The following is a 13,853-nucleotide window of genomic DNA, read 5'->3' as shown; positions in this document are numbered from 1 at the left end:
GAGCCGTTGGATTCGCGTCCTTCGGTGTTTGAGCGTTTAACCGCCGAAACCGTACAGGGTGCGTCCTTGGCGTTTCAGGGCGTACACCACATCCATGGCGGTCACGGTCTTTCTCTTGGCATGCTCGGTGTAGGTGACGGCGTCGCGGATCACGTTCTCCAGGAACACTTTCAGCACACCGCGAGTCTCTTCATAGATCAGACCAGAAATACGCTTTACACCACCACGGCGAGCCAGACGGCGAATAGCCGGCTTGGTGATTCCCTGGATGTTATCGCGAAGCACCTTGCGGTGGCGCTTAGCGCCTCCTTTGCCGAGTCCCTTACCACCCTTGCCTCTTCCAGACATGATGCTGCTCCCGAAGTCAAGTCACTCAATAAAACTTCTCGCGCAGCGCCCACCTATTTATCCACACTCGACAGGACCTAGTTGAGAACAGGCGAGGAGGCGGGCCTAACGCCAACGGTCACACAATAGCTCTCTTTTTCTAAAACAAACACTAGGCACTGCTTTTCACCTGCTAACGTCTTCTTCTTCCCCATTCTCTCTCTCTCTCTCTCTCTCTCTCTCTCTCTCTCTCTCTCTCTCTCTCTCTCTCTCTCTCTCTCTAATCACTGGCCTTCTCTTTTCACATTTCCATTTTCACTATCTGTGTTACAGTCGATGTACACACTATGTTTGAACCTAAATGTCATGCATCAACCAAAACTGCGCCTCCAGAATGACGGCTGAGCTTAAGATTGGCAAAATATGTCGCAGCAGTTGCGTTCGTCAAATAAACTATGAGCAATTAAGTAGTGCCAATGAGATAATTACAGCAATGCGTAATGTCCAATAAGCTCAAAAAGAGCCGGACTCGCAGCACACTTTATTCTACTTGGCCAATCAAACACAATTATGAACTGGGATTCTGATAGTTGTGTGCCTTTAACTCACTGTGTAGAAAAATGAGGTCAGCTATATAGACAACAATGTTCATTACGTATTTAATTACTTCGATTGAGGTCATTATTAGAAGTAGTAGTAGTAATAGTAAAATACCTACAACCTACCTTCTGTTTTAGGCGGCGTGTGTTGTGCTGGATGGAACATGACTGCCCTCGTGTGGCCAAACTCGGGAACGGCAATTTCCCAAAAATTGCAGTATTCTCTTATTAAGCTTTTAATAGCGGTGTTTATAAGTCTATATTTGTATTATTTGGCAAATAGTGGGGTAAGAAGTAATAGATGCTATGGACATTCATGTTTCTCTCACCACTGGGGCAGAGGTGGCTTAGTGGTTAAGGCTCTGGTTTACTGATCAGAAGGTCAGGTCACCATATCATGACCCTGTGCTCTGACCCCAGCTTCCTGACATGTTGGGGTATGTGAAGAAAACAATTTCACTGTGCTCTACTGCATATGTGACCAATAAAGACTCATTATGTAGACTTATACATGACATTTTTAATTCTAAAACAGCTGCTAAACTATGTGCAGACTAAATTATGTGCAGATGTAAAAACAAAATGCTAAACACATTCTCTATTTGTGTGTGTTTTTTTGTACTGTATGTGTATTTCATCAGTGTTGCTATGAGCTTATTTCTCGTAGAATAATAATAATAATAATAATAATAATAATAATAATAATAACGCAGCTCATCTGTGTTATTACTGTGCATTGTCTAGTTTTCACGTATCAAGGACAATAGACGGAGCTTCTGAACTGTTTAACAGCATTATTATTATTATTATTATTATTATTATTATTATTATTATTATTAGTTGGCCAATTATTTTTTTGATTAATCGTATGGGGTGGAGCGAACTTTCAGTACCATTTGTTTTTGTTTATTTAATATAAAGTCCACAAACTGAGTGTAACAAATATAAACTTCACAGTAAAACTTTACACAACTGTTTGTACAAAACAGAAAAGAACCCAACACACACACACACACACACACACACACACACACACACACACACACACACACACACACACACACACACACACCAGAATATATATTATTAATTTAGGACTATAGTTTAATTTGGTGCTTTTTGTGCATCTATAAAAAAAACTAATGCATAATATATATAAAATATATATATATATATATATATATATATATATATATATATAATATATATATATATATATATATATATATATAGTCCTAAATGAATAATAAAAACTCACTTTCACTGCACCTTGTGGTTTCTGTATCTCGGTGTCTTTAGACATTATTTTACTTTTGATCATAATGTTTGAATTAGACATTACAGATCTTACTCGCGCTACAATCTGTATCAGCGCGTCTACACCGCGCGTGACCAGCAACGTGTCCTCGTTACTAACATGTCACTTCCGACAGAATTTACACTGCAAGCGCGCAGATACAGCATATAATGACAAACTTAAATTAAACTAAACCTTTTGAACAGCTTGCACCAGTTTCCCCTGCCCCTTACACACAGTGGAGCATTTTGGATATAAACATAAGTTCAGTTCAATTCAATTTTATTTGTATAGCGCTTTTTACAATAGACATTGTCTCAAAGCAGCTTTACAGAAATATCAACACGGTATACAGATATTAAAGGTGTGAATTTATCCCAACTGAGCAAGCCACTGAGTGGCGACGGTGGCAAGGAAAAACTCCCTAAGATGTTTTAAGAGGAAGAAACCTTGAGAGGAACCCGACTCAGAAGGGAACCCATCCTCATCTGGGTAACAACAGTTAGTGTGAAAAAGTTCATTATGGATTCATATGAAGTCTGTATGGCCTTAGGAGCAGCCGTAATCACACAAGTTGAAATTCATGTTAGATGCTCTGTTGTCGTCGATAGCAAAGTAAGCAGGATAATTGTTAATGTAAAGAAGATTGTACTGCTATTCCTCCTAAGGCCACATCGACTGGAGGGGAGAAGAGAACATATTTATTCATTCATTTATCTTACACAAAATTTTATTTTCATTAATAGTTTGTTTACGTACACACAGACACAGACACACGCGCACACACACACACACACACACACACACACACACACACACACACACACACACACACACACACACACACACACAGTCGGGGCCAAAAGTCTGAGAGCACTAGTGGAAAATGTTTCTATTTTGCATTTTTTTATTATTTAATTTTAACATTTTCATTCGAAATTGTATTATTGACTGCAACTTCAGTTAAAAATAAATAAATAAATAAATAAATAAATAAATAAAAATAAAAAAAGGAGAATCTTTAAAATATTTACAAGAGATTCAGAGTTTCTTAATGTTTACAATTGCAGAATTAAAAAAATATATAAATATCCAATATATTAAACATTTACTTTCTTTGTTTTAAATATTAATAAATTCTAAAACCTATTTATTTCAAAATGTAAGAGAAAAAAAAATCCAGATTTTCAATGTGGTCTCAGACATTTTGTGTGTGTGTGTGTGTGTGTGTGTGTGTGTGTGTGTGTGTGTGTGTGTGTGTGTTTCTGTGTTCTACTATACTGTATTCTTACCTTGCTGATTGGTCCGAATCGACTGCAATGAGAAAATGCATATCCATGCGCAAAAATATATACATTATAGGAACATTTGATAGGTTGTGTTTTTAATCTATAAAACGTATTGTCTTTTTAAATGATGACAATTTACAAGTGATATTAAATCAATCATAGTGTACTGTAAAATGAGATTTTTTTAAAATACGTGAAATCTGTTTGATACTTGAAATCAGAATTTCTTATCTTCTTCGACATAGATCAGAAAGTCATTTCTTTGACCCTTTAAACTCTGAGCTGTCCACTTGGTGTATCACTAAATGGTTATTTAGTTTATTTAAAAGGCAAATGCACTTTGTGTTCTTCAAATGCAAATAAGTTTGACTCAAACGACAGTCTACAGCAAAGTTTAAAAAAACGTGAAGCAAAAAGCTTCCATTTACATTTTATACATACATAAATATATACATATATAATATAGGTATAGGTTTTATCCAGCGAGATAATTGATTTATGAATCAATCAATGTCTGATTCATAAAAACTGTTGTACAAATGTGTGACGCAAAAGCAAAAATGTCAGGCTAAAACTGATGTGACGGATCATCCAGCATTCCCTTTAGTCATCTGATGATGCATTTATTATAGATTCTCCTTCAAACATTGTTTAATTGACTTTCAGAGTTAAGAGGTTTTCATTTTTGGCAATGAGACACAGAATCATTAATGTGACAAAACATTAATAACTTCTCCATTTGAACTGTTAAAATGTGCAGATTCATTGTATTTCAATATGAAACTGTTCTCAAAAAACATTAGACACCAGGATAATATTCATTAATAATAGCACCTAATATTCATTAGTATTGAATTTATTAAAACACTGTGCTATTCTATCACACACCTTTGAATCATGTTAATTTAAATACTATAGTTATAGTACCTGTCAGTGCCAACATACCCACAAGATTTCATAATGTTATGGGTTTACATTAATACTACATGAATTGATCATGCTCACTTTATATAATTCAATCTTGTAATTAGAAACTTGTGCAAATTAAGCTTAGCATAAGCAGTGAAATCATGTTTTGATGTGAAATTTAATATTTCTTTGTAAACTATAAATCATATTTTTTCTCAAATCTAGTCTACAGCATGTTCCATGTTTTGTTGAAACATTGTAATTGTAAAGTGACACTGGTTATGAGTAAGGAGCTATATAAGTTACACATATTGTTATTATTATTATTATTATTATTATTATTAACAATAATAATAATAATAATAATAATAATAATAATAATAATAATAATAATAATAATAATGTATTTATTTATTATATATTTTAACTGTTGAAGCATATGTAATTAAATGGTGATTTCAGTGGTGGTAACACTGTATATAGTGCCTTGAATCCAATTTCAGGTGTTTTGGAGTTCTTAATGATCTGTTTTAGGAAAAATAATATATTGAATACAATTTGCATTAGGCTACGCAAAGCAGCTGGAGTGCCGATCTTATTTGCTTCTGCAGGATGTGTTTGAAAAAGAACTTAACTAATTCATGGGGCAGCTGCGCAATGCATAAAATCATGCAGATACAGGTAAGTATTTCAGTAAGCTTCAGTTAATATTCACACCAAACATCAGAATCTCAGTGATCTCAGTGATGATGGTATGAATGTTGGTGCCAGACGAGCTGGTTTGAGAATTTTAGAGGCTGATCTGGGATTTTCACAGACAGCAATCTCTTGAGTTTACACAGAATGGTGGAGAAAAACAAACACCTTGTTGATGAGAGAGGACAGAGGAGAATGGACAGTCTAGTTCGAGCTGACAGAAAGGCTATGGTAATGATAATTCTTTACAAGTGTGGGAGCAGAAAACCCTCTTGCAACATACAATACGTCTAACCAAATGAGGTGGATAAGCTACAACCATATTAGGTTCGACTCCTGTCTGTGAGCCAAGAACAGGAACCTGAGGCTAGAGTGGGCGTGGACTCACTGGAACTGGACAGTTGAAGCATGGAAAAACATTGCCTGATTTGATGAATCTTGATTTCTGTTGTGACATGTAGATTATAGGGTCAGACATTGGCATCAGCAGCATGAACCTGCATTGTGTCAACAGTCCAGACTGCTGCTGGTGGTATAACGGTGTGTAGAATGTTTTCTTTCTATTATGTGATCCTATGTGAACCTTTGCTTTCAGCATATGGTGTGAACCCCTTGGTCAGAAATAACCGAAACTAAACATTTTCCCTGTTTTTACTGTTGATCAGTCCTGCACATCGGCTTGTAAGAATTTTAGCTCGTTTCTCAGTACAGAACAGCTTCAGCTCTGGAATGCTGGTGATTTTCCTCACATGAACTGCTTGCTTGAGGTCCTTCCACAACATTTCTATTGGATTAAGGTCAGGACATTGACTTGGCAAATTGTGAAACATGAATTTTATTCTCTTTTAACCATACTTTGGTGGACCCTTATGTGCTTTTTGTGCTTAGGGCTGTTGGCCTGCTGCATGACCCACTTTCTCTTGAGATTCAGTTCACAGACAGATGTCCTGAAACTTTCCTTTAGAATTCACTGTTATAATTCAGAATTCATTGTTCCATCCATTATTGAAAGGTTCTTATAAGTAAGGTTCTTATGCTGGAATGTAGTGTTTGTTTTCTCCAAACATAACACTTCTTATTTAAACCAAAAGGTTATATTTTTTCACACAAAACATTTTCCCACGTAATCATTAGCAAATTGCAGATGGGCTGTAATGTTCTTTTTGGAGAGCAGTGGTTTTCTCCTTGTAACACTGTAATTCACTCCATTGTTGTTCAGTGTTCTCCCGATGGTGAACTCATGAACATTAACATTAGCCAATGTGAGAGAGGCCTTTGTTTGCTTAGAAGTTACCCTGGGTTCCTTTGTAACCTCAGGGACTTTTACATGTCTCACTCTTGGAGTGATTTTGGTTGGTTTCTAATAAACATACTAGGTTCTCTTTTTTGATTAAATTACAGCTAATAGTAACTAGTGACCTAGACGTATTAGGTGTAATTTATGCACTAGTCAAATATTAACCCCACCCCATCCAGTTAATAGTTATAGTTGAAATGAAGCTATCTGGCAGCCCGACATTCAGGTCTCTCCCTCAGCACTTACTGTAGAACAGCGGTGCTACAGAGGCGCAGACCACATGCCAATTCTCTCTCTCTCTCTCTCTCTCTCTCTCTCTCTCTCTCTCTCTCTCTCTCTCTCTCTCTCAGTGTTCCCTAGTTTATAACTTATAACCTTGGTACCCAAAGTTTCCCCCTTTTTAATGTAATTTAGTTCCTTTTAATTTTGTGCCAGATCAACAAAAAATCCTCCAGTATGTTTATCCCTGAAAAGAAAATGAAACAGAACACACGCACGCTGCTTGTATAATAGAAAACAGTTGACCTGTATTAAATGACTCAATGTTTTTAAGTCTGTTTTTACAGCTGTTACGCTTCCGCCGGTGGATGGCGCTGCGGCGTCGAAGCACAAAGACTGCTGCAGAGCGCGCGTGCACGAGACTCTGACATATGGACACGCGCGGCTCGTTTGTTTTGATTTACTTCCTGTCCAGGTATTGGCTTATGTTCGAGGGTGTGTCTTTATTTCTCGAGGTGTCTATGCTTTAGTTTAATTATGTTGGTTATTTAAACCCCTCGTGTGGCTGCGCACTTCGCGCAGTATTATAGTTTGTAACGTTAGTAGTGTTTAAGGAGTATAGCTTTAGCGCTGTGTTAGAATGCGTGTAGCATGCTAGCGGTCTCAGTTCCATGTTCTGTTTTCGAGTAATGCCTAGACTGTAGTTCCATGGTTGATCCAGCTAGTCCTGTTCAGCATAGACCGCGTTTCTTGTGTTCTGTTAGTTTGTTCATCAATAAAGACGGCGCTCCTGCGCTTACTTCCTGCTAACTGTCCTGTGTCGTTACATCACCACATTCTTTTGTTCATCTATTACTATTGTTGCAACATAGTACATGCGGTCATACACATTAGGGTTAGTGTGCTACATGGGATACACAGTGGTCATTACTAAAGCCATTAATGTACTTTTTGAGTTCTAAATGAATAGTTCAATTCATATCTTGCAGAAACTTTATCTAATTCTAAAGCATCATTGTTATATTTTTTTCTGTCACAGTGAGATGGCAATATTTTGACGGGTGTGGAAGGCCTCACTGGGACATTTTGTATTAGTAGTGTAAAACATATGCATTGGCTTACATATTGGTAGACATGCCAATTTAAAAAATATACATGTAGGAAACACTTAAGAGACATCTATATGTAACCAGAAAATGAAGGAATGGGATAGGCTGACTTAAATATCTAGTTGGTGGCTGTGCCTCAGGTGGTAGAGCAGGTTGTCTAATTGTAGGGTTGGCGGTTTGATTCCTGGCCCACATGACTTGAAGTGTCCTTGGGCAAGACACTGAACCCCAAGTTGCTCCTGATGTCAAGTTAGCACCTTGCATGGTAGCTCTGCTACCATTGGTGTGAGAATGGGTGAATAGTTACATCAATATTTGTGTAGGAAAGTTCCTCATATTCAGAGTAGGGCTAGGCAGGTGCTCAAGTTGCTATGATTTAATAAAGCAGCATGTCAGTTACATTTATATTTTTAAATAAGAAGTCATTCACAGTGCATATACACTAAAGAAAACAGTCACCCACTATTTATTTGATAGCACATTGTGCTAATCTGTGTCACATTTTTTATTAAATTAAAGAGACCAGAATGGGGCGCATATGGCTTAGTGCTAAGCACGTTCGCCTCCCACCTCCAGGGTTGGGGGTTTGATTCCCACCACAACCCTGTGTGTTCGTAGTTTGCGTGTTCTCCCTGTGCTGCTCCCCCTGTCCAAGGACATGCATGGTAGGCTGATTGGCATGTCCAAAGTGTCTGTAGTGTATGAATGGGTGTGTGAATGTGTATGTGAGTGTGCCTTGCGATGGACTGGTACCCTGTCCAGGGTGTACCCTGTCCTGTGCCCTATGATCTCTGGGATAGGCTCAAGGTTCCTGTATGATAGGAGATATAGAAAATGAAAGGGTGGGTGGATGGAAACCAGAGCGAAATTACATTATCCTGAGTATCCAGTTACACAAATGGAGAGGCGAGTTTAGAATTGGCTAAATAAATCATACACTCTAGAAACAAAGTGGGATATAATCAGTGGTTGATTTTAGACACAATCATTCCTGATAATAATACTGCTGTTGGTTTGAGTTGAGCACTGACAATCAAATTAAAAGAAGAAGAATCCAGTATTTAGTGTTTTTTTTTTTTAAACAGTGGAGTGATAAATCCTCAGAGACTGCTACAGTGTCCTCCAAGGAATCCATGGCTAATCATAGGCTGAAGTGTTTCAGAGACGTTCTGGACACTCTGTGTAATGAGAATTTCTTTATTGAGTCTTAGTTACAGATTATTGAATATGTTGCATGTTAAATAAGATTCTGATACTAACAATGGGAAATGCTGATTTAAGACAATGGAATGCTCTGAACCTTGATGAGCCATAAAAAAAAATTTAAAAAAAATTAAAAAAAAGAAAATTCACAAACAAATTAGAAAATCCCATAATTGTCACAAATAAATAAATTTTAAGCCCATTAATACTTGGTAATGTGCTGTACTGAGAATCATCATTCTACAAACATTGGAAATTCTCAAGCAGGTAAGTGTTTAAGGGAAGGAACAAAGTTTAAAGTGAACACATTTGGGCCAGTGAGTAAAACCTCATTTTTACATGATCCCAGCACTTTGTGTTTTAAACATGCTTCCAACCATACAAAAATTCATCATGACTGATTGGCTGGGAGGTGACAAGGATTCTGAGTATTGTTCAATAAAGCTGATGATATATCTGCAGTGAAAACTGTAAAGGTGTACAGATGAATGAGTAGTTCTTACAACCAGGATAATCTGAGTGTTTTGTTTTCTACTATATTAACCTAAATTCTCACTATCCCAGAAAAGCTACTGAATATACTTTATCTACTCAATAATATTTGGGAGAGAAACTTAACTAGCATTATTCTACCAGTAAATCTAGCTATTGTTTTAAACTCAAAACGAGGTATAACTATGCTAAACCCAGAAATCAAGAGGCATGTTTAATACATCAATCACATAGTACATATAAGAGGGTCTGTACAGATGCTTCATAATGAAATTCCAGGACTTTCAAGGACTTTTCGAGCACTGTTTTTTTGTTTGTTTTATGTTTTCAAGGACTATACAAGAGATGTCATTCAAACATATCCTTCATTTCCAAAAAAAAAAAAAAAAAAAAATTATTATTTTTTTTTTAAAAAACAACCATTTTATATAGCTCCTTTTCCCAGCCATGATGGACTAAATTTGTATTTCCCAGTCATTGCTTCATTTTCACCATAATTTCACCATTGCATCGTATTTTCACTCTGCCTAGTGTCAGCCCTTTATTACATCCTACTCTCTGTGCTCACATGCTGAATTTTAATACAGCCGAATTCCCAATAAAGCTGTTCTCATTTACATATTTTTTCTGTTTCTGAAAGCAGGACCTCGCACTCGCCGGGCAGTACTGGCCATTATCTTCTACAGAAAGTAGCTAAGGTTTGTCCAGAAAGTCACTAGATATATTGCTAGATGCATTTATATATATAAAAAAAAAAAAAAGGTGCTAAGGGGGTCTGAGAAGTGGACCGAAGCTGTCCCTGTTAAAATGAATGAGTGAACAGCAGGGGGAGGAGGGGCTGCAGCGGGGAGTACTTTCTACTCTTGAGAGGCTCTTCCTCAACTTCTTCAGACTTGAGAGACTCTTCTTCAGCTTTGTAGCAATCTTCCTCACCTTCCTTGGTCTTGAGAGACTCTTCCTTTTCTTCCCTAGGCTTGAAAGGGTCTTCTTGAACTTCCTCAGTTTTGAGAACCACTTCCTCCAGTTCCTTATTTTTTAAACCTCTCCTTCAACTTCTTCAGACCTGAGACACTTCCTTTCAGTTCAACTTCTTAAGTCTTGAGAAAGTCTTCCTCACCTTCTTTGTGTCACGTATCGTGACGGAGCGGAGATAGGACGGATGCAAGTGCAGGATGAACAGTTGTTTATTTGAAAGAGAGACAGGCAGACAAATCCTAAACGTAATCCGCAAACATGCAAGAGGTCAGGCGATTGGCAAACAGGCATACAGGGGGCAAGGCTGGAATCTAGGTCGTGGTCACGGAAAACAGGATCTATAAACAAAACGGGAAACGAACTATGACGAGGAACTGGGAGCGGATAATCCAGCGCGAACTAACTCTAAAAATGGACCGTGACTATGACTCAGATACGAACTAAACTAACTCTACGATAACGTTCCACGTTGTGTGCTGGGAGGCGCGCGGTATATATGCGGACATGATCAGCGTCTAAACCGCTAGCAGCTGAGAGCAATTCAAACCCACGTGAAATCCCAGCCAATGACAGAACAGGGAGGAGACATGACAGAAACATAAACAAAACACACGTGTCCAGATGTCACTACGGTCAACAACGGAAAAGCAGGTGCTCGCGCATTCGCGCTTAGAGCACGCTGCTTCAAGGGGGAATCATGACACTTTGGTCTTGAGAGACTCTTCCTAAACTTCTTCAGGCTTGAAAGGCTCTTCCTAAACTTCCTAAGTTTTGAGAAAATCTTCCTCAACTTCTTTATTTTTGAGAACCTCGTCCTCAACTTCTTTATTTTGGAGAAACTCTCCCTCAACTTCCTTATTTTTGAGAACTTCTTCCGTACCTTCCTCAGGCTTGAGAGGCTCCTCAACATCCTTGGTCTTAAAAGGCTCTTTCTCAGCGTTGCCAGGCTAGATCAGCTCTTCCTCATGTTCCTCTTGAAAGGCACATTCTTAATCATGATGCGCTTCTTTGAATTCCTCGTTCTCAATTTGGATCTTTCTCAATTTCACCAGACTTGATGAAAGACACGTCTCAACTCATCTTTGTGATGCTGTTCCCCAAGTTTCATAATATTGAGAGGGTTTTCTTTTCCCCAGTTTTAGGAGACTCTTCTCCTCTCTTTTCAGTCTCAAAGTTCTTCCATGATTTCCATTTATCATTTCAGGGCTCTTTTTCAATTTCCTTAGTATTTAGAAGCTCTCTCTCTCTCTCTCTCTCTCTCTCTCTCTCTCTATATATATATATATATATATATATATATATATATATATATATATATATATATATATATATAAAATTCTTCTGAAAAACTTGTATGAAGAGAGAGATCAAGGTGCCATGGTGCGGGCCAAGTTTACACAATATACTAAAATGGACTCATCTACATCTTTCTTCTTTGCACTGGAGAAAAAAAACAGAGAGAAGAAGTCCATCAGCCAATTGAAACTACCCAATGGACAAGAAACTACCGACAAAGATAACATCATTCTACAAGCGCTATCTTTTTATGAGGAACTGTACAATAGTCAACCATGTGATCCTGAAGCAACTGAAGAACTTCTGAATGGACTACCACAGCTGAGCGAGGGTGAGAGAAACGAACTTGAAAAATCACTGTCCTTAGAAGAGCTCAGTACAGCTGCTCAACAACTGTCAAACGGAAAGTCACCGGGGCTGGATGGATTGACCTCCGAATTTTATAAAACATTCTGGTCCTTGATTGGCCCAGACCTGCACTTTGTCATACTCAGATGTATGGAAACAAAAGTCTTACCCCTTAGCTGTAGGAGAGCTGTAATTACCCTGTTACCCAAAAAAAGGAGACCTTGGTAGCTTAAAGAACTGGCGTCCTGTCTCCCTCCTTGGGACAGATTATAAAATCTTTTCAAAGGCATTAACAAACCGCCTTAAAAGATTTTTAGCCACAATACTACATGATGACCAGTCATACTGCATCCCAGAACGCTCAATCTTCAGCAACCTTTTTCTGGTGCGAGACCTGTTGCACCTCACAGAGCTATATAAGGTAGAGATGGGACTAGTGTCACTAGGTCAAGAGAAGGCTTTTGACAGATTGGATCATGGTTATCTTTTTAAGACCCTAACAGCTTTGGGCATTGGTGGACGCTTCATCTCATGGATTAGGCTGCTGTACACTGATGTGTACAGTATGCTGAAAATAAACGGAACACTAACAAGAACTTTTCCGTGCACAGAGGTGTTCCACAAGGCTGTAGCCTGTCCGGTCTGCTGTACACTCTCCCCATTGAGCCCCTGCTAAGACACCTGCGAGAAAATCTGCAAGGGTTTTCAGTGTTAAGCCCTGACTTATCTGATGTGACCACAGTCAATGTCACAGCATATGCTGATGATCTGACGGTGATAATCAGGTCCGAGGATGACATCAGTCACGTGTTTTCTGGCCTGGATGTCTTTCAGAGCGCATCATCTGCACGTGTAAACTGGAACAAAACTGATGCCTTGCTTCTAGGTCAATGGCAGGAGGAAAATATACCTCACCTCCCATAGGAGTGTTCGTGGAGGGACTGAGAATACTTGGGATCTTCTTTGGCACAGATCGATATATGCAGAAGAACTGGGATGGATTGACCAATAAGGTTCTAGAAAATCTAAATAGATGGAGATGGATTCAATCACAGCTGTCCTATAGGAGCAGGGTCCTAGTGATAAACAACTTGGCTGCCTCGATGCTGTTGGCTCAAATTTAGCCTATTACCCCAAAACACTTAAAATTCAACTTAGAAGCCAATACTCACATCTACCTCAGAGCCCAGTTGGAGATAGAAAAAAATACACCAGCCGTGAGTGAGAAGAAGCAAGGGTCCAGATTTATTGTTCCGTTCCACCACACGAGATCCACACCGATGAGAATTCTCAGAAGTGATCCCCCTACCCTGAGCTTAAGCTCCAGTATTTATACTGTATTTACACACTAAATAGCCCATATGTTTCAAGAAGACTATGATCTCACTACCAATAGGGTTGAAAAAAGAGCTCATTTACCTTACTCTTATGTTCCAGAAAAGGGCTATTTCACTTACACATAGAATTGAAACCAGGGGTTTTAATTTACACATAAAATCAGAACCCAGGCATTTCTAATAACCCAGAAAATAAAAACCCAGAGTTTCCAGTTACTCAGAGGATCAGAAACCAGAGTTTTCAGTTACCCAGGGCATCAGAATCTTCAGTTTTGATTTACCTAGAGAATAGAAAGTGGAGGAGACTAAACAATCTAATGGGACCTTGGTCTTATTGTTATCTCGAGGGGGGGCCAGTTTGACCCAGCCACCCTTATAACTGGCTCTCTTCATGGTTCTCTTAAAATTTAGGCCTCCCTTGCGAGACGAGAATCTTCACCATCTGAATCATGAGTAAGTT

Source organism: Ictalurus punctatus, chromosome 12 (genome assembly GCF_001660625.3).
Source record: "Ictalurus punctatus breed USDA103 chromosome 12, Coco_2.0, whole genome shotgun sequence".
Lineage (NCBI taxonomy): Eukaryota > Metazoa > Chordata > Actinopteri > Siluriformes > Ictaluridae > Ictalurus > Ictalurus punctatus.
This window is presented reverse-complemented; position numbering follows the sequence as displayed.